Source organism: Anas acuta, chromosome 14 (assembly GCF_963932015.1).
Source record: "Anas acuta chromosome 14, bAnaAcu1.1, whole genome shotgun sequence".
In the NCBI taxonomy this organism is placed as follows: Eukaryota; Metazoa; Chordata; class Aves; order Anseriformes; family Anatidae; genus Anas; species Anas acuta.
Genome location: NC_088992.1, coordinates 14,775,133 through 14,798,634, shown reverse-complemented (window position 1 = coordinate 14,798,634; position 23,502 = coordinate 14,775,133). Strand labels below are relative to the sequence as shown.

At 50.4% G+C, this 23,502-nt stretch overlaps 1 protein-coding gene across 3 annotated transcripts in view; it reads left to right on the top strand.

Annotated features, from left to right (window-relative positions):
* The window catches only part of KCNIP1 (potassium voltage-gated channel interacting protein 1), a 364,985-nt gene that overhangs the window by 100,748 nt on the left and 240,735 nt on the right, over positions 1-23,502 (top strand). The window contains exon 1 of one of the 3 annotated variants that reach the window (XM_068698207.1): positions 2,770-2,881. The exons of the other annotated variants lie outside the window; for them this stretch is intronic. The gene's annotated coding sequence lies outside the window, so the exon portion shown is untranslated. Of the gene's footprint in view, positions 1-2,769; positions 2,882-23,502 lie in introns of those variants that run through there. 3 annotated transcript variants of the gene reach the window in all.

Sequence of the window (23,502 nt, the reverse complement as noted above, 5' to 3'; positions counted from 1 at the left end):
CCAGCTGTTTCAGGGGTGTTGGACAGGCTCCTGATGCTGCTGAGAGTGGCAGTAAAGTTCAGAAGGGTTAATCTGGGCCTTCCCCAGCCTCGGCCATTGCCCCTGCCTGTCCCGTGCCAGCACAGCCTGGCCTGGCAGATCAGAAGCGTGCTGCTTTGTTCTTAATGCTGCAGGATAGCCAAGCACCTGTGTGGCAGGAGCAAACGTTGGCTGGAGCCGTGTTTCTGTGCCCACAGAGCCCTCACAGCTGCACCAGTGCTGCGCTCGGCTGCCCCAGGTCACGCTTGCACTGGGATGGCCGTGTCTGCTGCTCACCTGCCAGCTTCCCTTAGAAAGGAGGGGTTGCATTCCTCGTGTAATCACATTGTCTCATGTAGACCAGGCCTGAGTAATCTGTCTTTTGGGGTAGAAAATGGTATCAGTATAACAGCAAGAATTTTTAGAGGCCAAATCCATCTTGTTTCAAAGCCAATATGAGAAGCGAGCTATGATTTCTCAAATGCTGTATTCGGTTTTACATCGTACATCTTGGTTTGCTGAGTATTGCCCCTTCTCTGGTGTTTTAATCTCTCTCCTAGCTTCTTCTCCCATCTTTGCTTCTCACCTGGGCAATGCAGCAATTCCCAGTCCTCTGGGGCATTATCTGTCAGGGACACGTCTGAGAGGAAAAACAATTTTCATGTCCCCGTGTGGTCCCAGTTCCTATCAGCTGGTCCCTGCTGCGGTGCTCTGTGTGAAGCAGCTCATGCTCATGGCCCGAGGGATGCAGTGGGGAGGACAAGAATAGGTGTCAGGGGTGGTGAGTATCAAAACATAGCCAAAAACTGGAAAGTAATACAGGTTTCCTTTAACGAGTACAGGGAGAGCCTGAGTCCTGTGCCAAACCAGCAGGTCTCAGTGGAAATGGGAACTGCCCCCAAAATAGTAATTTTTCTTTCTGTGACTTCTTAAGCCATTGGGGGTTGATTTGAGAATCAACCTAAACTTCAAAACAGAGCTTAGATGAGGCTGCTGTACTGAGCTGACTAGTTCCAATGCACATTTCTTATGGCTTAGATTTTTTAAAAAGAAAAGCTCTGGTCTCACAGGATGGCTTGAAACTTGACAGCCTGCATACTTTGGGAATCGTTTCTGAAGGTTGGCTGAATAAGCTGGTAAATGCAAGTTTCTTCCATAGAAGTCAGTGGATCTTCACTTTCATTGGCACAACCGCAAGCAGGTTTGGGAAACTGGATAACTTCTGGAGGAGCAGAAACAGCACCAGGCTATTGGCTGTGCCCGGTCAGTAGGTGTGCTGCGCCCCGTGCAAGGTGCGCAGCTGTAACCAACGTGCAGGTTGGGTCCCCACTGCGGGGACTCGTAGCAGGAACATCTTCTGGAGCAGCATCACACACAGGGCGTCCCATTGTGTCTCAGGGCAAGGAAAAATGTCCTGGCCCAGCGCATGCAGGCTCACATCACTGGCTCACGTCTCGTGCAGTTAGGGCCTCACACTATCTCTGCTCAAACTCCTGGGCTACCGTGACCTTCTGGGCATGCCTTTCTGCAGAGCAGAGCCTGGCAAGGGAGCAGGTTCATGAATGGCCGGGCAGTGGTGCTGATGGCTTTCCTCTGCTTTGTGCCAGGGTCCGGCACCGTGGGAACACCACCATGTGGCTTCTTATGGGGGAAACTTGAAATGTATGTTGTGATTTCCAGGCCTACAGGAGGGCTTTTACCCCTGTACCAGAATCAATCCTGTCCAACTCTGTTTTGCCTGCTAGGCCAGTTGTGCGGGGCTCGGGGTGGTGTGAACAGATGCTGCAGGCTGCTCAGTGGAAAATGAGATTTGGCTGCAGGTGTGCTACTGGTGGAGGGGTTTTGTCAGGTGGCCAAACCCATCTTCAGTCCCTGTGTGGTGTGTGAAGGCAATCTGTAACCTCACACCTGCATGCTTGCACTTGTTCGCACAGTTTTCTTTTCATTCTGTAAGCAAAACAAAGAAGAAATGCTGTTCTAAGAGATGGCTTTACTTCAGCAGCAGGTTGTTATTCTATTTTACTCTTTATTTTAGTATTCATCCATTAAATATCTCATAATTGAAACAAAAGTTACAGATAGACATGGTGGATTGTGTTTTTCTGAGGACTCTGTGCATGTTAAGGTGCTCACTGTGCGTCAGTCGTACCCCGTTGCTGGTTTTTAGAAACGATTTGCACGTGCAGTTCCCCAAACGAGTAGTGGGGCTGCTTGTGGTGGGCCGAGTTGCGGGGGTGCTCCAGCCTTTGCACGAACATTGGGGTGTGTTCTGCAATGTCTGTCCTGACTTTGTGAGGTGACTTTGGTTCTCCGGTGGATTACATAACCCTGAGCTCTTATCGCCCAGCCCTCCGTTCCCAGCTCCGGCCAGACTTCGGACTGGGTTCTCAGAAGTAACTTGTGAGAGGGACGTAGTAATTGAGGTCAGAGGAGCTGCACATTTGATGAATTGTATGCTAGGAACGGCGTTAAGTGGTCAACATCCAGCTGGAGATGAGTTTTTATCACAAGCCTTTGTTGCTGAATAATTAACTGCGCGCTCGCCTCTGATGGCCGTTACTGAGGGAAGTGGCTCCTGCCTTCACAATGGGCTTCCGCAGCTTTTGCCTCTAAAAGCAAGATTGTGATGAGCTGCTTTTATGTCTCCTGAAGGCTTTTTTCCCATTCTGTGGCAGCCAGCTAGCTTGGGGGAGGGCTGCGTTTTGATTAAAACCTCGGAGCCTGCACACCGCAGGAGCAGACGTGGCCTCCTGCGAGCCGGTGCCGCTAACGAACCGATCGGTGCTGCCGGTGGAGGAGAAGCCCTGGGATTCCTCATCTGCGTCTTGTGCTTCTGTGAGGGAGAGAGCCTGGGGGTTTGTAGGTAAGGCGAGACTCTTTTGTGCCTTTGGATGCAGCTGGGCCGCTCTGGGGCTATGAGAAGGCACCCGCGTGTGTCCCAGGAGGAGCTTTGTGCAGCCACAGCCCAAACTTTGCCTTTCAGCTCGTCCTCACGTGCACACTGGGAGACCTGGAGATGTATCCGTCGTACAGTTTGGTGTGTGATGTGACTCAAAACCAGAGAAAATCTGTTGCAGGAGCCTGCAGTGCTCGAAATGGTTCATTTGCCAGCAGTCACGGGTGGGTTTGCTGCTCTGATGGAACAAGTTTGTGTTGCTGTGTGCTGCACGGGTCTGTGCGCAGGCCTGCTTGGTGTCCAGCCAGCCTGGCCTGTCCTTTATCCACTCACTGGTTTCTTCTCAGTCTTGCTTCTTGGTTTTTGTAGATTTTCTCAGTGATAAGATGACAAGCACTCAGGTCACATAGGGGGTTTCGTGCTCTGACATTACTTTTCACTGAGGTTTTTTATAGCTGGTAAGCAGGCAGTGTGGCAGGTTTACCCGTAAGAAAAGTGCTCCTAAAAGTTTCCTCTTAAATGAAAGAGCTGGGCACAGCTAATGAGAAATTATCATTAGAAATTAAGGAAAGAAACAAGCCGGTAAAGTGCATGCAGTGATAACTGAGCCGGGTTATGCCGTGCGATGGTGTGGAGTACTCACAATGAGGACACAAGTACAGAAAGGGAGATTCGGGATAGATCTTTCCTAAAGTGACAGATTAAATTGTCTGACAAAATCCCCCAAGGGAATTTTCCTGCTCGTTAATTCATGTGGCAGCAATCACAGGTGAATTTAGAAGGGCAGAAGTAAATTCCTTCTTTGTTCTTCAGCCCAACCCATTTTTCCTTTGCTGGTCCCTGGGACTCCTGCAGGAAGGGCTGGTGAAGGGCAGCCCGTGGTCAGCCTGGCCTGGGGTGTCACCCCTGCCCTCTCCTTCCTGAAATAAACCACGATGTGAGGGGGCAGGATGGATGTCACCATAATTGGTGCCAACGGTCGTGGCTGGGGCACGCAGAACAACAAAATTCCCAAACTGCCCCATCGGAAGGTGCTGACCAGGTGACGCAGGCTGAGCAGGGCAGCGGGCAGTGAGGAGTGCTTCCTGGAGCTCCGGAGCCATGCGCAGCGCTTCGTGGCAGCTTCACTGGTCAAAGGTGGTGGCTATGGGTTGGAACCTGCAGGTGGCACTTGGGTAAGGTCACGGATCTGCTTGGTGCACAGCACAGCTACTTTATGCCTTCCAGCTGCTCATTATACTAACGAGGCACTTGATCTACACAGGCACAGCACCGCTCCTGAGTCATTTAATACTTTTGATTTAAGGTTTGCTTTCTCTTTGCTTCTGAATTCAGAATGTATTTGTTGTTCTATCGGCATCCTCTGGGGCGGTTACCCCAGTTCTGCCTGGGTGACAGCCCCAGATGGGCAGCAAGGCATCGCCTGCTCAGGTCTCTCCCTGACCGCCCCCAGGTCATCACCTGATGGCACGAACTCAGCCTCCAGGGGTGTCTCGAGGATCATCCTAAACTTCTGAAGACCCAGACTCCAGGCATCTATGCCCAGAGCTGATCTCTAAAAACCAGGCGGGGGGGACTCTGTCAGTGTTTCACATTGCTTCTTAGCCACGGCTGCTGAGCCAGCAGGCAGGGACTGCTACTTGCTGTGCTTGGGAACTCTTTGGGGCTGCTGTGTGATAAAGCTCGCTTTGCTTCCTACCAGTAAGACAGGACTAGAATGTTTGTGTTTGAAATATGGATCCTGCTGCCAGTAATGGCACCGCTCTGAATTTCTAAAAGCTGCTGGTGTGGGAAGGCAATAGGATTTTAATAGCTTCCACTGCGTACAGGAAGATGTTTTGATCCCAGTGACTTGTTTGGGGCCATACAAAGCAGTTGTTGCCTGGGAACTCTTGCTGTTTCCTAATGGCATGAATCAGTTGTGTGCTCTTTGCTTCCAGACATACCTGGCTCTGCGGAGAGGACACTGAGCTGTGTGTGGGAGCCAGCCCCGTCTCCTGCCCCGGCACAGCCCAGCCCTGCGGTGGGATGCAGCTCGTGGCCTCCCCTCATGGCCCGGGTTTAATAGTACCTGGCTGCTGGTTTCCCGCACTGCTTGGGTTGGGGCGGGGAAGCCAAGGCAGAGGGGAAAAATCAGGCTGCCGACCACACTGAGTGACCTGCAACCAGCAGAGGAGTGCAGGCACATGGAGCCAGTGACAGGCCGGGCTGCCTCGCTGCGCTGAGCGGGGCCGGCCTCGTGCTGACACCGCCTGCACGCTGCTTCGTGAGCCGCTGCTTCCTTAGGCACTGTCAGGCACCGGACCAGAGAGGGGTTTCCATCCCTTGGCTGTGCTCCAAGACAAAAATAACAAAGATCTCAGCTTCTGAGCTCTGGAGGCATGCAAGTAGGGAAGGCAGCTCTCACCTTTTCATAAAACTTAAAGGCAGGCAGGCTCAATCTGGGGGATGATCATCATGTCTGGGAAGATGGTTTTTGTTGTCAAAAACTTGCAGTGAAGGCTGGAAGTGTTGTGGTCAATGAGACATCGCCCAGCTGCCTGCCCCAGGCTGGGAGCAGCTCAGGGCCGGAGCTGCCTGTGTCTGGGTGCTGTGCTGTGGCAAAGAACCACTGGGATGGGATTTATGGCCGAGCGTTTCTGCTGGTTGAGGAAAGGAATAAATCCACGTTCCCTGCCAGTGCGTTGTGATGAAAATAATCCCTGCTGGCAGCAAACGCGGAGGTGGGTGTGAGCCTGTGCTGCTTTGATAGAGGCAGGTGCTCACAGGGGCCGAGCCCAGCGGGGTGAGGCTGATCCCTGGGGCCTCAGCACCCAGAGCAGAGGCACAGCCCCCCGGGGGACCGGGGGCAGGAGCCCCACGCAGCCACCCCAACCACCCCGCTCCTGCTGGAGTGCCCCAGGCCTGGACACGGAGCTGTTCTGTGTGTGAACTGGAGCTGCTCAAACACATGTAACCTGCTCTTACACCATCTTCAGGGCGGCCGGTCCTCAGATCACAGCTGCCTGCCTCACACAGCCACCTCTGTCCCCCACCCCTCAGCCCAAGCTGAGAGCTGTGCTGCGGGGCTGACAGCTCCACGTGCAAATCCTCCTCGTGTCAAACACAGTGGGGTGTTTGCCTCTTTTAGGATAAGAGGAAATGATATGCAGGGCTGGGACTGATCACTCACATCAGGGTTTTTTTAAGCTGTCAAGTGCTGTGAAGCAAAGCAAGGACAGAGTTAACAACGTTGGTGCAATTTTATTTCGCTCCCTTGTGCGTCTGCCTTATGACAGCCTCAGTTACATGATCACACCCTATTTTTTCCACAGGGCACCATCCAGTGAATGGCAGCTCGAGCTCGTTCAATATGTCTTTGTGCTCATCTCTCAACCCCTGCCTTTCCCCAGCTGGTTTCTGGGCGTCCTCGAGGGCTCCCCATGTGCCCAGGAGGCTGCCTCGTGCTGCAGTGCCCGGGAGCTGTGCGAAAGGTGCTGGCACGTCCCAGGAATGGCAGGGGGGTTTCTCCATCAGCGAGCTGTGCTCAGTGATCAATAACACTGTGTGTGTATTTGGGAATAGAAAGAGCTCAGCTGACAGTAACGTGCATTTGTGCAGTAACTTAGTTTCATTGCAAAATCCATCGTATGCGTAGATGGTAATAGAAAATGTTATTTAACGACTAGCATTGAGTGTGTCATTTCCAAGTTTAGGTGCAATTAACTCAGACAACTTACTTTTGGCCTTTTATTTCTCACTCGTGAAATCCAAAATTCTTTGTCAAGTGCAAAGCCAGCGCTGAGCTCTGCCCTGTGGCCTTGCCTGGGCTGTGTGGGGCTGAGCCTCCTGCCCCGTTACCTGGGGTCAGGAGCTGCACTGTTCCCCGTGTGTGGCTGAGGCTCCAGCTCGGCCCCTGCAGATTCAGCCAGGATGGCAAAGCTGCAGGGGCTCGGCAGCAGGAGGGTGGGAGCTCTCCTGTGCACCAAAGGGAGTGTGCTTGGTGTTTGTTACTGACCTTAGCTCTATTCCCCATAGCCCCAGGGAGATAAGTTGAATTACCTGTCTTGAATTACCTTACCTGACCCTAACCGAGGACGGGCAGCCTACCCGCATCCTCCAGTACAGAGTCGAGGCCATAGCAGCGCTCAGTGGCGGTGCGATGTGGTGCCTGCACTTTTGGGTGTCTCTGCAGCCTGCTGGGGGCGAGAGGCAGCCCGACAGCACTTCTGAGTGCTGGGGGAGAAGTGAAGAGCCTGGACCCCCGCAGAGGCTGTGCCATAGCCTCCAGCAGGGATACTGGGACCAGCAGCAGCTCCCTGCCAGCACGGGTGCACGCAGCAACCCCATCGTGTGTGAGCGAGGATAAACGCTGCCGTGGCAGGGCCTGGGGAAGAAGCGGGCAAAGTCGGGCTCAGCTGTCCCCCGTGCAGCCAGCCGAGCCTCCTGGCAGTGCTGGGGGAGGCAAAGGGCAGAACCCGCAGAGGGGTCCTGAGGTGACCACTGCTGAGTCCCCTCCTGCAGCACCGTGAGGGCACTGCTCCGGCTGGGAGCAGCGGGCACTGCAACCATGGAGACTACTAGAGATGTGCCCTTGCCTTTAAGAAAATATTAAAATAAAAAAGAGATTTTTTTTTCCTCAGAGCATCTGGATAGTTTTCAACTTTCAAATGTGATAGGTAGATCTAAAAAAAGCTGCAGAAATATTTTCACATCAGGCACCTGACGTGCCTAATTCCTCTGTGTAGTAATGACTAATGGCTTGAAAACAATTGCTGTATTTTTTTTTAAGAATCTCTATATTGGTAAATTTGCACTTCTGTGATTGTAACACTTCACCAAACTATACAAATTTTACTTATGATATAAAGGAAGAAGAAAATCTTTTTTTTTCCCCTTAAATTAAGCTTATGACCCCTCCATTACTCCAGCCCGTCTCCTACAGCTTTTCAACAGGTGAGGAAACAGTCATCAGAAAAACTTAAAAGCTTTTGGGTACTCAATATCCTCTTTATATGCAGCAGAAATAATTTAGGGCTGGGGAGAGACGAAGCCCGCCTTCCAGAGGTGAAGCCTTTCTTCAGGGGTTAGCTTTGCTGTGCCGAGCTACTACTTGTTACTCACAACTGGCTGAATATTTCTCTGAGCTGCTCCTGGTGTTGGAAGTCCCTTCTGTAGGTGATGCTGTCGCAGTGCTTCTGGAAGCACGTGGCAAATCACAACATAGCGCAGGCAGCATCTGCATCAGGCTCCCCGGGAAGCCTGAGGCGATGGATGCTCGCTGGGCACCGCTGTACTAGTAGGCAGATGGAGGAAGGCCTTTGGGCTATTTTTGCCTTCCCAGTTAAATGCGTTGGTATTGGAAACAAAACCCAAACTGCAGGGAAGGGAGTGGGCTGACTGCAGCAGGCCTGGGTCGGTCCTGCCAGCGGGGCTCCCTGAGCCAGCGGGAGAGCAGCTGTGGTCTTGCAACAATGGGGTCTTCTGGGTTCAAGCTGTTCACTGTTTCTCTTTTCTTATCTTTTAATTCCTGCCTCTCCTCTCACTTGCTTTTCCCTGGCCTTTCAAGACCTCCTGCATCTGAGCAGTAGCCACGAGGAGCGAGGTTTCACGGCCAGCACACGAGTCCGTCCTGCAGTGGGCAGAGCACAGCGCAGGCAGGGGGGGGTTGCATCCCCAGAGCACCCATCCTGTCGTCTCCCAGCCATAGAGCAGAAAGAAGGGAGGAAATCAGCTCTGCGAGGCAGGCAGTGTAAAACCTCAACTGCAGACCTTAAAAAACAAACGACAGAAAAAATTTATAGGAAATAAGTCTTAGGTTGTGGTTTGTTTTTGTTTTTCCATTAGCTGTTTTTTTAAGTACGACAGCTATGGAAGGAAAGAGAATGAGCTGGCCCCATTGTATAATTAGTCCAAATTAATTAGGAGCATAAACGAAGGGAGGGAAGAAGCAGCGCTGACTGGTTCTGCTCTGCAGAGAAGGGCGACGGCAGCCAAGCGCGGTGCGCACCAGCTCCCAAGCAAGTCACATGCATCTCAGGGGGGTGTGTTTCCATGGAAATTTTTTTTATTTCTGGGGAGGCTGAAAGTCTCTGTAAGAAATGGGAAAAGTCATCCAAAAACTACCATTTGAGAACGCTGCTTTGGAATAATAATGTAAATACCCCAGAGCCACGGAGAGCCTGCTTCGGCGTGGGAGCCCAGCGCCATCTCCGAGCACATCTGAGGAGTTTAATTAGAGGAGAGAGAGACCAGAGAGAAGGGGCCGTGCTCGGCTCCCCCCGCTGCCTGCCTGGAACATGAAACAGCTCTTTGAGGTTGATTCACGTGCCTCGAGCCTGGCTTAGGGAGAAGAGTTTTCCCATGTTAATATTTTGATTTTCAACCGCGTAATGGTTTGGGGAAAGAAATATTGATAATTTTCCAAGCCTCTGCCTCGCACAGGATTTCAGCGGTGAGGTGTGTGCTGCTGAAAGGCACCTGTGTGCAGCACGCTCCCACTTCCCGATGCTTTCTGAAGCTTTTGTGGTGCACTTCTTCAGCGGCTGTTGGGTTTTATACGAGCTGTGGGTTCGATACTTTTATCCCTGGAGCAGTGTAAAAACAGCGATGTCTTGTAAACAACTTGAGAGCGCCAGCCTCTTTCTGCTTCACATTAAAAACTGCTAAAACACACAGACACAGAAGACGCTCCATCTGTGCCACTGAAAATCAGCATTTTAATTGACGTTTAAGAAACCCCAGGCTGAGGGAGCAGAGCAGGGGAGCCAAGGAGGAAGGCACGTTGGAAGGCTGTAGGAGCTGATCTCCGGTGACCCGGTTGCAGGGTCCCTGCAGGCAGCTGGGACCTGTAGGGCACACTGGGGCTGTAGGGGCTGCGGTGGGGAGCTCAGCCCCCAGCTGCTCAGGGGCCATACGTGGTGCTGTGCTGGGATGGATTCCTTAAAGTCTTCAGTCGGTGCTTTTGGTGCGCAGGTTAATTTTATCGATGAGATTTCAGGTGAGCACTGCTGAGGATAATTTTTATCACTGACGTCGATCCCATGATTTAGTCCAGCAAGGGCTTCCTGCAAGGTTAACTGGGCGTGGGGCTGGCACTGGGACAGGGAAGGAAGCCAGGGAGTGGAGGAGATCCTTGCTTCAGAGACCGGGCAGGGGCTGTGGGGTCGCTCACCCCCTGGTGAAGCACCCAGTCCTCTTCTGGCTGCACAAGGACCTGGGAAGCCAGGGCTGGCAGCTCCCACTGCCACACCGGGGTCTTCTGTGGGTGCAGGAACTCCTGGCGGGTTCCTGCAGGCCTCTCCCCCAGCCCCGGCTCACCAGCAGCTACCTGCAGCTACCTGCCCTAAGAGCAGAGACGGAGCGTGCAGGTGAGATGCACGGGGAAAATAAAGTAGCAGATACTGATCAAAGTGAGGAGGAGAATATGCCAAGGTACAAAATGTTTTCCTGCTCCAGAATGAATGAGTTTTGAGGGGCAGGATGGGTTTTGTGCAAAGAAAGAAGGAGATGAAAGTCTCGCCCTGGATGAAGTCCATGCTGAGATGTCTGCAATGAAGGCAATGGCAAGGGAGGGGAAGGGAAGATCACCGCAGGTGTGGAGAAAGAGATCTGGGAGAGAAATTTAGATGGGGAGCACCAGAGAAGGAGTTAATTGAGGTGAATCAGAAATTAGAAAGGCTGTAGAAGAAAGAGAGGACAAGAGCAAAATGGACTTCAGTGAGATCCTGCAAGTTGTACCACAAAGACATGGGTGTCAAATAGGGGGGGTGTGTAAGAGGACTGTGTTTAATGGGTTCGTTTGTTTTTGTTAAGATGGGTAGTAATTCATTCAAATGAGATGAGATTGTGAGTCTGTTTGGGGATGGGGAGAAAGCTGCTGGAAAAGAAGGAAAGGACAAGTTGCTACACGGCTTCCTTGCAGTTTGGATGTGCATATCCACACCCGGAGCAGTCGCATCTCCCCTATGGGGAGAACTGAGGAAGATAACGTGTCCTGTGACATTGGCTGAAAGGTCCGGCGTGATTTGGGAGTATGAAATGTTTGGGGCCTTGCAACAGGAGTTAATGTCCGCAGTACAGTAAGAAATGGTTAATTTCTTTGGAATAAAAATGTAACATTAATGGGTTTAGAGCAAGACCCGTGAACTGTTTGTGTTCTGTATCCTGTTTAAACATCGTGAAGAAACTCATGGAGTTCTTCTCCTGAAGCTGGATTCAGAAAAATTGCCACTTGGCCCAGCAGGCATTTTTCATTCTTGATTTAAATGAACTTAAAATTTCCAACAGGGTTTTGAAATGATTCTTTTGGGACGAAAATTCTCTCCCCTTCACTTCTGTGTTTCTGTGGACACACCGAGCTTCTCACGGGCAGCTGCGTGTCCTGCCAGTGTCTGAGCTGGTTGCTAGAGGTGGAGAGCTCCTTACTGAGGGTTTCCTACCTGAAATTTGCTTCCTTCCATCCATGAGAGCATCTCGGCTGGCCTGTGGGGGACACAGATGCCTACGTGGGAGCAGAGGCTCAGCTGAGGGGCAGCACCAGGGCCTCCGAGTGTATTTGGTACTGCAGCCTCCTGGTCTTAACGCGTATCTGAGCAGCGGAACATGAAGCTTGCCTGGCAGGCATTGCTCGAGCTGTCTTTACCCAAACGTTGCACTTCAAAGAGAAGCCTTCTCACGCAGTCTTTTCCCCTAATCTTTTCAGTGCTGCAAGGCAATATATGTCAGGAGATTTCCTTGTACTAATCTAAATAGAATTCTTAATTATTGAGACAAGCTAGTCAAGTCAAAATAAATTTAATGGCTCATATTTAATATTCTTGTTAGACTCATTATGAATCAGGCAGAAATGATAAAAAAAAAAAAGATTTCAACTAAGCATATGTCAGTAGTAAATAACAGAAGCCTGGATTGCGCCCAAGTCAGGTCCTAAAGTGACAGAGGCTGAAGTCTTCCCTGCGCTGTGCTGCTGCTGCGGCTGTGCTCCCAGCGCTGCAGGAGCCTGCTGCTGCCTTCCCAGCAGCTCCTGGGGAAGGCGAGGGGGAACCAGAGCTGGGTGGTGTGTGTCGGCAGCCGGCGTGCTGCTCGCCTTCTGATGCCGCCTGGTGATCGGTACCTGCTGCTGCTGGGGGTGGCAGCAGGCCAGGGTAGAGCAGGAGGGGATTTTAAGCGCTGAAGAAGAAGCCGGGAGGTGTAACAGGACGATTCTCAGGGCTTGTTGCACAGTGGGGCCGTGCAGGAGGTGAGGGGGTTGAAGTCAGTGCCCCGAGCCAACCTACGTGGCACAAGGGGGTTTCCTTCGCAGTGCCTCCAGGCTGGGAGCCTTGCTCAAGGGCTCGTTCGGTGTTTGCACCTCATGGTCTGGGGTTCCCCTGCATCATGGGAAAGTCCTGTAAAGGTTTAGTGGTGTTGAAGAAGTGTGGATACCTGGTTACAATGAGCCAGCACGAGCTCCTTCAGGCTCCCCGTGCTGCACTGCTCGGAAATCAGCCACAGCAGCACAGCAATCCCCGGGGCCAGCTGTGGGCAGAGCCATGGGGCTGCCCGGACACACGCTCGCTCGCCTCCCTCTTACTTCTTCATTTGCAATGATGTTAGTCTGGCACGGCCGACTGCCTGATTGCCACTGGGGTGGTGCAGCTGGATTGCACTGCATCTTTTAAAATACTTCTTCTCTTCAGGTATCTGCTTTAACAGCTCCCCCGTGCTCTATTCTGAGTGTGTATCTATAAATGGTCCTGACCAATTTGCTTGCACTTAATTATTGCTGTAATTGCTTCAGTGGATTAAGAGAACGCAGCTCGTGATAGATTTAGATTTTAATAACTCATTTGATATTTTCTCATTGAGTTTTCCATTATAAAGAACAAGCCCCAGTTGGTTTGACTAGGACTACCCTCAGGAGGACTGGTGGCTGGCGGAAGGATCCTGAAGGCACTGCCTGGGGCTGGGGAAGGTTTCTGGCAGGGAGTTGCCAGAATCGATTGCAGACATCGTGAGTTCAGGCTGATGGGGAAGTTGTGTTAGGGCATTATTGTCACGTGCACATGCTCCTAAATGGGAAGCCATTGCAACATCAATGAAGAGAGACATTTAAAACGTATCGATGATCCTTACTCAAATGAGCAGGGCATGTACTAGGAGGTGATTCGCTTTAGAGAAAGCAGAGCAAGGGAGCGCTTCTGGGAAGCCTGCCACACCTGATGCTGACAGGGAGGAGAAAGCCTGGGGGCAGAAGTGCTGCCGGTGGGTGTCTCACTGCACAGCAAGCCCTCTTTCTCTGCATTTGGGGCCGTGGAAGAGCCATTGTTATGTGGGGCCCTGTGCCTGCAAGATGCCTGTCCCAGTGCCGGGGTCAGCAGCACGGCGAGGGCAGGCACTTGCTTGGGTTTGCGACGTTTCCCCTCTCCAAACCTGCACTGCTGTGTGGCTTGGCAGGAGGGTGTGGGGCTCTGGCTTTGGGGTTTATGGCAAAGATCTCCCTCGCCTTCACAGCTGAGTGGCAAATTCAGACTAAGCTGATGTTCTCCAGGCGCATACATGCAGTAGTGCCGTGACACAGCCGAGCACTGCAGGCTTGCTGTAGGTACTGCCCACGAGTTGTAGGGGATGTTGCTTACAGGTGCTGTGCTCAGAACAGCCCCGTTCGTTGTCCTTAAGCTGTTAAGTGGCTTTTCTTATTTCCAGTTCTTCCTTTCCCCACTGCCACAATAACAAACTTCCTTCTGCTCTCCCGGAGTCAATACCAGAGCAAGTGTTAGTGCGTGCTGCCAGTAATCCCAGGATAGCCGTGAGTATTGAGGCACCGCCCCGCGTTATTAACGGAGATCAACAGCACTGCCGATACCTAACATGGCCCCGCTAGGACCCAGTGGGTGTTGTTGTTTGCTGCTGGTGTCCATCAAAATTCAGATTTGTTTCTGGTCTATTTTAAGGTTACTTTTCCTACTGATTTTTAGCTTGTGTTCAGTGAAGTGCTCGTGAATCTTTTCTGATCTGATACATGCAAGCTTACGTGGAAAACGGCTGATAAACCTTACTGTGAACGTGGGACTGTGATCGTGCTGTTCTGAAATACTTTAACCAAACACCTGCTACTTGTGAGACAGAGGCTTCTGATAAAGGAAAAAAAAAAAAAAAAAGCAATTAATCTGGATTTTTAAAATGTGTATAGGCAGCAAGTTGAAAATCTCTTTTAAAAGACATTGAAATCCTGAAAATGTCAGTTTTGAAACTTTGTGTTCCACACACAGGTGTAAATGTTTATGTTTTGTTGTTTTTATCATTCAGACTTTGTTAGTCGTTCATTGTACAAAGCCAGCTGAGAACCTGGGTTATCCCATGTGACTCTCAGGTACTGCAAGGCAGTGCTTACGCTCTGGAAGTTCATGCAAAAATCAGGAAAAAATGAAAACCTGTATTTTCATGGCAATCGGATGATTAAATCCAACATGATGTTGACCTTTCTCTGCTTCCTTCATGTGCTACCCATGCAGTTTGTGTTCTGGTTACTGAAGTCTGGAGATGGATTCAGTGGAAACAAGTAAATAGTCGAAGTTAGGCATGTCCCAGTCCTTGTGCCCCGCGATGTACTTGGGTAGAGGGTCAAATCTCCGTGTGTTCGCAGCAACACGAGGTAACCTGCCCGCATCTGGATGTGACCACGTCTGACACTGGCTGCAGGTGCTGGGCGCTGCCGAGCTGCTTTCCTGACAGCACAGAGTGGGTATTTGCCTTTCCCTTCGGTGGCTGCTGGTGATTAAACTTCTAATCAACCACAGCGTCCCTGGAAGATTTTAATTACATTTGCTCTTTCTAGGCTGTTTTGATATCAAATGAACTTCTAAAAAGCCACAGTCATCTTCCACGGAACTAAAACCAAATTGACATTCTGCTCTGCAGTCTTGAGCTGACATTTCCCCCCGCAGAGGAGCAGCTCCACCAAAGCAGTGCTCTGAGCCCCGGGCAGCACCCGAGCCCCGGAGCCGTCCAAGCGTGAGGCTGGAGGTGCTGCTGCCCCGCTGCTGCCCTCCTGAAGCATGGAGCTGGGCATCTCGCCTGAAGATCTCTAGCACGAGGACGGGGATGGTTAAGCAGAGATGAATTTGCACACACAGTACGGGGGGTGAATAGCGTTGGTTTTCCCACAGAGCTTTCACACTGGGTTATTGTATCAAACCCAGGTGCCTGCGATGCTGAAGCTGGTGGTATTGTGCTCTGGTTCTTGTGTGTTTATTGAATGATATTTGAGAGAAATCTTCCCGATTCTGTTCTGTCCTGACCCTTGGCACTGTTCCTGGAGGAGAGTACAAACTGTGCGCAGCACTGCTGCACCGCACAGCAGCGTGGCCTCAAGTCCCGAAATAAAAGAAGCCAACTGTGCAAGGACGTGTGTTAATAGGATGTTAGCAGCAGCACACCAAAGGAGCCGGGCTGGAGTCTTTTGTAGTGTAGTTCCCAAACTGTGTTTATTTGCAAACATACCTGGCTCGGAAGAGCCCTGGAGCAGGGGTGTAGCAGTGGTGTAACAGTGCTGCCCTTCGGGGTTCTCATCCTCCACTCAAGCCAGTCGCATTGCCCAGGGGCTGTAAGACAAATACATGGCCAGATTTGGATCTCCCACCTTTCCTGGCTACCAGAATTGTGGATTTCGGGGTTCTTCTGCTGAGGCAAGGCGTCCTCTGCCCTTTGAGACCAGATAGGTTGTAGAGGGGGTGGCGTCAGTCAGACCTCGTTGGCTTTGCAGTTTGCTTCCCCCTTCTATTTCTCAGGCCCTGAAAACTGTCAGTCAGCAACACAGTTGTTCGGGGAGAAGAAACTTGCTGCAGGTCTGCGTGTTTGCTGAAGGGATAAGTTCAGCCTCAGCTGGGTGTGCGCACAGCCCGCCTTGCTGCTGAGCTGGATAACATGCCAGAGCTGCACTGCCCAACAGCAGCTTATTTAATCCTCTGCTTCTGCAAAGTCTTAAATAAATATTGTTCTTTTTTATGTGAAGGTCTTAACAGTTGTTTTAAAGAATTTTCAGTTGGATTGGAGTACGAAGCCCCCTGGCGAATGGTGGCTCGGTGGCGTGTCAGCTCGAAGTGCAGGACGAGGAGGCTGCCGTGCACGAGGTGTCTGATCCTGCAGGCACAGGACCAGGTGGCTGGGGAGGTCCTGGCCTCCTGGCCGCCCGTCACCCCTGTGCTGGCAGCACCGGGGTTTGTCTGCACTGCCCGTGGGCAACAGCCTCCTGCTGTCTCCCTTCCATGCCCCCGGGATGTTGGAGCGCAGGGACTGTGCATAAAACGGCCCCATAAAAGCGGTGGGATGAAGTGTTTTACTTTGTGGTGGGTGACCCAAGGTGGTTTAGGTTTTGCAGACGTGGCAGGCTTTGTGTGTCTGCAGTGAGCAATGCGAGGTCCTGTCTGTCAGCTGCTTGTTGATGTCAGCTTGGGTACGTGCCGTGTCTGGGTACGTGCCGGCAGAAATAACCCCACTGCTGCATTCAGAGCCAAGCCACAGAAAACACAGGTGGCAGCTTGCAGACCAGGGGAGCAGAGCTCCCAACCCGCCTTCAGGAGTGCTCCTACCACCCTATGAACGTTCATCCATTCCAGCATCCCCACGCCTACGAGAGCTGTCAGCTCATAATCAACGAGTTTGGATATTTTGCAATTAGACCGCTAATAAGCTCTAATACTACAGGAAATAAAAGTTCTGTTGGTCTGCTTTACTGGTTTGCTGGATAGCTCATCAGTGGTGGAATAAATGTGGGCTGCAGCACTTAACTAGATTGGAGGAAAATGGCATTAGTGGCAAAATAATAAAAGGGAAGTGTTAATTGCAGGGAATAATTGCGGTACATCTGAAGTTGCTTTTTATCTTCCTCCAAGTAGAGATGGAGCCGTGATACGAGATCTAGTTAAAGCCTTTCCACCTCCTGAGGGAAACAATTAGAAAATATTACAACAAAAATAGCACTTCGAATCCTTTGGCGTCACCAGCATTAAATACAAAATGACAGTAAAGATCTGATTGTGGGGGCAGGCAGAGGGGAGCCGTGCCTTGTTGTGGCATCGCTGCTGGCCAGGGCTGTCCCTGCTGGGATGTGACCTGCCAGGGGTGACAGCCTCGGCTGCAGGGGTCTGGCCTGGCTGGAGGAGGCAGCTCGCAGGACTTCAGCCTTCTCTTAGGCAGCCAGGAAAAATGTTGTTTTTCCTGCATGAGGAGCCTTTTGTAGAGGGGAGGGCAAAGCAGGGCCCGTTGAAGTCCCTTATTCACGAGGTCAGACCAGCAGGGGTTGCGCTCCCACTGTTGTGCTGTGGTTTCCTACCTGGCTCAGTAGGGCTGTGTCCAGCTGGCTCAATGGGCAGGCAGTGGGCTTGGTGCGAATGAGAGCAGCTGCCATCAACCCAAAGGTGAGGGTTTCCCCTTCTCTGCAGGTCCCCTGACCTTCTCAGTGGTATTTTCAGGGTCAGAGCATCTCCTCCCTGGGAGAAATCCCACTCCTCTACCCAAGAAGAAGGGTTTTGCTTATCTCCTTTCCTGAAGCACGTCCGTGTAAATTGTCCTGTGGGCTATGTTTTCACTGCAGGGTTAACCTGAGCCATCCCCACTTGTATTAATTAGCACGGAATTAATTTAGCTTGTGTGCAAGTTGCTACACCACAAACTACTGTTTGAGTCACGCTGTGTAAATACATTAGCAGCTGGTGAGTTGTGTTAACTTCAGCTCCTGCTTGTAATCCCTGGCAGGCTAATAAAGCTCTGTTTCAGGCATGGAAATTAAAGGGGATTTTCGGTGTCCTTTGGAATGGGATTTGAAGTAGAAGCAATGGTGTTTGATCACAGGAATTCAAAACACAGCCCCGGGACACCTCAGTGCTCAGGATGCCCAGGTGAGGCGTGCAGGAGCCCAGGGCTGCACACAGCCAAGGTTCCCAGGGGAGCAGAGTCCATCAGGTGCTGGGGAAACCATTCTCAGATACTTGCTCTCTCAAAGCAGCTGGCTCCAGATACCCACATCTCAGTGCTTCAATAAAGACGTCAGTTCAAAATGAATAGAGTGTTCTAAGAGGCATTTTCTTAACATCCCTTAGGTCTAAAATGAAGTTGCCATCTCTTTAGTATCTATACTAATAGTTGAAAAATGCTTCTATTTATTTTTACCCCAGCAGTTCTTTAGTTTGTCTGTTTTAGAGGCACTTGTCAGTAAATCCTTATTCTCTTGGCTCCAGAAGCACTGGCCAAGAACTCTCTTTGAAGGTACCAGGCTGATGGAATTGCAATTACCATGGCAAGGATAAATGCCATCCAGCACAGAATCTGTTCAGGTTTCTACCCAGAATTGCTCTGTACCTTTGAGTTATAGGTAACCACATGTTTAAAAGGACAGCTCGCTAATCTCTGCAGTTTGTTTGAACCATGGTGAAGATTCAGGCTCCAGTAACAGCTTCACAGAGGTTCGGGTGAGTGGAGGCATCAGATGTAATTACAAAAGGATCAGAGGACCAAAGAACAAAGCTGAGCACAATGTAGGAAAACACTGCAAAGGAAAGCTGGGGTAAGAAAAGATTGCAGATGAAGTTAAATAACTTGCAGTTTTTCAGGTACAAAAGGAACAAAAGGTCGCTAAAAAATTCAGCAGGGCTTCAAGAAGCACTTCATTGACACAAGCAGCAGCCACTTCTAAGGATTTGATGAATTCTCAGCCTTGGTGCTCACCTGGCAAGGTGGAGGACAGAAGCCAGCAAGACAGAAATCTTCCAGGAGGAGGGGAGAAAATGCTTGAGGACATGAAGCTCAACCCAGGACGAGCCAGAAAGTGATGAGCCTGTGATTCCTGCCAGAGCCAGGAGAACAGCATCCAGGAGAGACAGCTGCATCCCCAGTACCTCCAAATTCACATCAAGTGAGGCTTCATCAACCTCGAGTGGGCCAAAGGATCAAATCATTTCATTTAAAAAAAAAAAAAAAAAAAAGTATTTTTAATACTTCTCTGCTGGTCTTTGTTTCAGCTGGTGTGAGCACTCTGTCTTAGCCTCCACAACAAAGAGCGTGCCACCTCTTTGTGTAACAGTTTTCTCATCTGTAGTTAAAGTCTGCCTTCACTGCCCCTGAATTTCACTGACTTGATCCAGAGGAGAGATTTTCTGCCCATCACGAAGGCAGCAAGCCCCTTTTCAGGTGACTGCACAGCGAGGCTCAGCACATCTTACACGTGACATCTCTGTCTGGAAGCTATTGCTGTTGGCTTGGGTTTACTGGTGGCATAATTTCAAACGCGTGTGCTGCTGGTGACACCTCTTGATTTTGTCTGGACCAGCCATTTTCACCTGCAAATACTTATGTTATGCTAATCCACACCTTGTTAATAAATTTAGTGTCAATTAGCATAAGCAAGGTTGCTGAATGCCATAATTTAAATGCTAGGCGCAGCTATTTTGCCTGTGACAGGAAGGTATGAAAAATAATTTTCACAAATATTTGTAATCAAGAAACACTGGAGAAATTGCTTCTGAATGGCCCTGTAACAAGCAGAACACGAGTCCCAGCCTTTCAGATGGATGGCGCAGCGCTCTGCTAAGTAGCGCAGGGCTGCAGACGGGAAGGTTCGCGTGCTCGCCAGCATGAAAAGAAATGAAGTTATGAGGAATGCTTTTCATTACTCATTTTTATTTTTTCCTTGTGCTATAAAATGCATCACGTTGTAGCTTTATAAGCTCCATGCTGCGGAGCTGCCGTGCAAAGTGGAGATGAGCAGAAAAGTCCCTTTGGGCTCAGCTCTTATCTCCAGCTGAGGATGCCAGCACCAGCCCGGGGCTCCAGGAGGAATCTGGGGGAGCTGTGGTTTGATAGGAGCACCCAAGTGCCCAAATACTGTGCAGGAGGATTTGAAATCAGTGCCATGGGCAGGAGCACAGCATCTGTGACCCTGGGCAGAGCTGAGCGGGAGGTGGCACAGGAGGAAAAGGGGCGCAGGGTACTGCTGATGGTCTCATAAGAAAGGAAGGGGCAGCAAATCAGTGCTGGGGAGCTGTGGTTAGGAGCTATACAGCGTCCTGTTCCCAATGTGGAGAAAGGTTAAACTTCTAACTCACCTTCACGGCACAGGCAGCTCCTTCAGGTGTTTGGGGCCAGGCACTGCCTGTGCCTGCTGCACTGTGGATGTGCAGCCATGGAAATGGACCTGTGGGTTCGGGATCTGGGGACAGCAGCACTTGTGCAAGTGCTCTGGTAGCTGGGGTCTGCCTGCAGCTATGCTGATACACGCATTTTTCTACGTCCTGTTTCTAGAACAATGGCTACCCCTGTATTTGTGTCTATCAGGTATTTGGCAAAGTGTAACCTAAATTTCAGTGTGGGATCCCAGTCTTTATCTTCATGTACCGCAAGGAGAACTAAGAGCTTGTTTTGTTGCCCACAAATGCACGTTTTGAGAGTATGTTAAAAATGTGTGGCAAATATATGTACATATTATGCTTGACTTTCGTGTAGCATTTGTTCAAATTTCAGTGGTTCATGAAAACGGCATTGTGAGTTTCCCCAAAATTTATTCCATAGAAAAGGGCCAGTCCTGGTGCACCAGAGATCTTTTTTTTTTTTTTCTTCTTTCCCTTCCCATGTCATTAGAAATAATTCCTGGTTATTACATGGCATTTCTTTGTTTAGATTGTCAGCCCCATATTGGAAGGACAGGAAGGGTCAGCACATCCTGGTAGGTGTTTTATTGTAAGTGGCCAGGTAAGCCTCAGATTTATGTTCCTGGAGCGCTCTGATATCCTGAACAGGAACAAAGAATGACTTTATCTGAGTGGTTTGTGCTGCTGGATCTTGCAGCGGTGAAGCCAGGGACTCCTCTAACATCAGAAGCAGCAGAACTAGATTCCTTTTTTTTTTTTTTCTAAGTGCTGTTAGGTGAATTTAGATTTTTTTTTGATCTTTACATGTGGAAGGCAGGCAAGTGTTAGACTTTGACATCTGGACTCATCAAAGAGAAGACAGTGTCTAGTGCAGTTTTTTAAATGGTTCTGTAGGCTGGAAGTCGATGGGAGAATGGTACCCTCATCCACAACACCGTGCCGTGCTCGTCTGGCTTTGCATGTGGCACCTGAAGCCAATGCTGTCCACCTCTCTGCCTCCCTCCCTGCCCAAAGTGACACACGGTCACTGTCAGGGTGCTGTGCCCTGGGGGCTCCCCTGAGGATGAAGTGAGCAAGGGTTAGGAGGCACTGGTTGGGGTCTTGGCTCCCCTGGGGACCCCGCAGAGCTGGGACCATGCTCAGATTGTCTGTGTCTGGGGGTTGCTTTATGCCAGGTGCTTTTTACCCCAGATGATTGAAATCTTGATGACAATCTTCGCAGCTGAAAAAGAGGATTGCTGAAGATTTGTTTCCTATCAGTTGGATATATATTTTTTTTTTGCTGTCACTCCATTGCCAAGAATCTAATCAGAAACAAAGAATAAGTCTTCTGCAGAAGCCATGCTGAGGGGACCTGGAAAGAAAACCAAGGGCTGCCCGGAATTTAGTGACCTGCATCTCATGAGAAATCGTTCATCAGCTTCAGCAGCAAGTTGCCAAGGCCGTAGTTTGCCAGGTTTGCAATCCACGCTCCCACCCCGCACAGATGGGCAGCAGGCATTTTGCTGAGCAGGGGATCTGGAGGAAAGTTCCTCACTTACCCTTTGTCCCTCACAGAACCCAGACAGGGGCTTATTGCAAGAACACAGATCAGGTCAGACGACAAAAGGCTGATAATGCGTTTGCTGCTCCTCTGGATGCTTGGTTTGCTTAAAGATGAGTACCTGCTCCTGGGGGTGTGCGGGCTGCGATCCTTTGTATAAGGAGCCCCCCCCAACAAATATCTGACCTTGCGTGCGCATTGCACTCCTCCCATCTGGGTGAACCTCACGGGCTGCTCTGAGCTGCAGAAGTGTGCTCTGGATGCTGTCAGAGGGAGAAAAACAGCAAAAATAACCTTCTGGTGTCCTTCATATGCGAAACCCACTGGCAAAATAAAAAATAAAATCCCCTCTGGCCTGAAGCTGAATTTGGGTCCGTTGGCTTTAGTTGAGGTTATCACATGCACCAGCATGCTGCCAGCAGCGGGGCTCGGTGCTGTGTCCACCCTGCTGCTGGTACCTCTTGAACTGGAATAGTTGTAATTAGTTAATGAGACCGGAGAGTATCTTGATTGCTGTATTGGACAGAATTTGAATGCAGCTATCACTGACGGTGGGATCTGGGAAGTACTTCAGCTTTCAAGACGCAAGTTGTTATGGACGTAATAACAATAACTCAGCCCAGCAGCCAGCGCTACGGGACCGGCACGCGTCCCTTTATTGGAAGCATTCTTCATCTGCTGCAACCTTAGTTCTCTTGCTTAAATGAAGTTCAGATGGAGTTATAGATGGCGACATGCATCAGTACCGTGTGGAGAAACCCCTTACGGGGACACTGCCGTTACTCCCCCAAAGCCGGGGAGAACTGCCAAATGCCGAGACCTCCAAACTTGTGATAATTGGAGTACCTTAACCATATATTTTTCATGACGTAATTTTGCATTGTAGTTCCACGTGATGATGCACCAGCGTGCAAGTGAAACCTAGCTGCATTTCCAAAGGCTGTTTCCCAACCAGGCTGCGCTTTCCCTTTGGCAGATGAAGGTCGGCTGCTCCCTTACTGTGCACCCCCCACACTGCTGGCTGCGGGAAAACGAAGTTGCTGTACCATAGGAGTGAGCCTGAAGCCCTACCTGGGCAGGTGTTGTCCCTGCTCCTGCAGGAGACTGGTGGCAGTGGGTGGCCTGAGCACTTTGGAGGTCAGCCAGAGTCCCTGGTCCTCAGGGAGCACTGCAAACACTGCTGCTGGAGACCACAGGGTTTGGCTTCCATCATGATTTCAGGATTTCATCAATCCTGGACACGTTTATTGTAAGTGAAAAATATCGGTGATTTTAACTATTTGGGAACTATATGAAATAACCGTTTTTTCTGTCAGAACACCACTGTTTGAACCCTGTTTTGCCCCTGGGTCCCGTGGTAGGGAGGTTTCGGTCTAAAGGCCCCCGTTATTACACTGCATTCTCAGTCACCCCCAATCCTGCCTTATTTACATTTACTTGTAAATTTTACATTTACTTGTATATGTAAGCTGGAGTCTGATCCTTCTGGTGCAATTTAGGCTTCATTTTAATTTGGTAAATGACTTCAGTGTATTAACTGCTGGCAGTAATCACTGTGCATGTCACAGACCTTGAGGTTTCCATAGGGACGATGTGATTCCCCATGATTGCTTGCATAGATGCTGGTAAACCACTGCCCTGCTCGCATCTGAAATTTGTTACCAACCTTGCTTTCGTTGGGGGTTTGCTGGAGCTGTAGCAGGGTGTAAGACACGATCTGCCGTTAGCTGCCTATTAGGCAGATGCCAGATCCCAGCTTCAAAACCCGTTTATGCCCAGTGCACATCAGAGCCTGCTCCATCTCGCACAAAACTCATGCAGTTCAATACGTGTTAGCAGTGAATCAAAATATTCCCAGGCGATCTGCTAGACCGATGCTCGTGTACTGAGGGGCATCTTTATATCAAAGAGAAACTCGTTTTCCTGCAAGCAGCTTGTAAAGG